This window comes from Bos javanicus, chromosome X (assembly GCF_032452875.1).
Source record: "Bos javanicus breed banteng chromosome X, ARS-OSU_banteng_1.0, whole genome shotgun sequence".
NCBI classification, from domain to species: domain Eukaryota; kingdom Metazoa; phylum Chordata; class Mammalia; order Artiodactyla; family Bovidae; genus Bos; species Bos javanicus.
Genome location: NC_083897.1, coordinates 71,075,845 through 71,076,606, shown reverse-complemented (window position 1 = coordinate 71,076,606; position 762 = coordinate 71,075,845). Strand labels below are relative to the sequence as shown.

The 762-nt window shown below is 44.0% G+C and overlaps 1 non-coding gene across 1 annotated transcript; it reads left to right on the top strand.

Moving 5' to 3' along the window:
* The first annotated feature begins 292 nt into the window (after window positions 1-292).
* TRNAW-CCA (transfer RNA tryptophan (anticodon CCA)) lies at window positions 293-364 on the top strand. The gene has a single exon. It is a non-coding gene; the product is annotated as a tRNA-Trp (tRNA).
* The last annotated feature ends 398 nt before the right edge of the window (window positions 365-762 follow it).

The window sequence follows — 762 nt, the reverse complement described above, 5'->3', positions numbered from 1 at the left end:
GAAGATCACTTGGAGAAGGGATAATCTGCCCACTCCAGTATTCTTGGGCTTCTATTGTGGCTCGGATGGTAAAGAATCCACCTGCAAGTCAAGAGACCTGGGTTCCATCCCTGCGTCAGAAAGATCTCCTAGAGAAGGGCATGGCAACCCACATTACTCCATGACAATCCCCACGGACACAGGAACCTCGTGGGCTACAGGCCATGGAGTCACAAAGAGGCAGACACACCTCAGTGACTATGCACTCTGTGTGTGTGTGTGTGTGTGTGTGTGTCTGTGTGTGTATACTGCTTCCCTGGTGGCTCAGAGGTTAAAGCATCTGCCTCCAATGCAGGAGACCCAGGTTCAATCCCTGGGTTGGGAAGATCCCCGGAGAAGGAAATGGTAACCCACTCCAGTATTCTTTCCTGGGGAATACCATGGACAGAGGAGCCTGTTGGGCTACAGTCCACGGGGTCACAAAGAGTTGGACACAACTGAGCGAGGTACTTGGCTTACTTGATATATATACACACAAATAACTTTGTATCCATTCATTTGCTGTTGGACATATGTTTTGTCAAAATCTTATTTTCATTTCCTTTTTGTATATACTCAGAAGTATAACTAATGAATTGTACAGTTATTCTATTTTTAATTTTTTAAAATATTGTTTTCCATAGTGGTTTGATCAATTAAATTCCCCCAAATGTAAGATGATTTCCTTTTTACCACACCCTTGCCAACACCTGGAGTTTCTTATCTTCTTGATGATAGCCATAC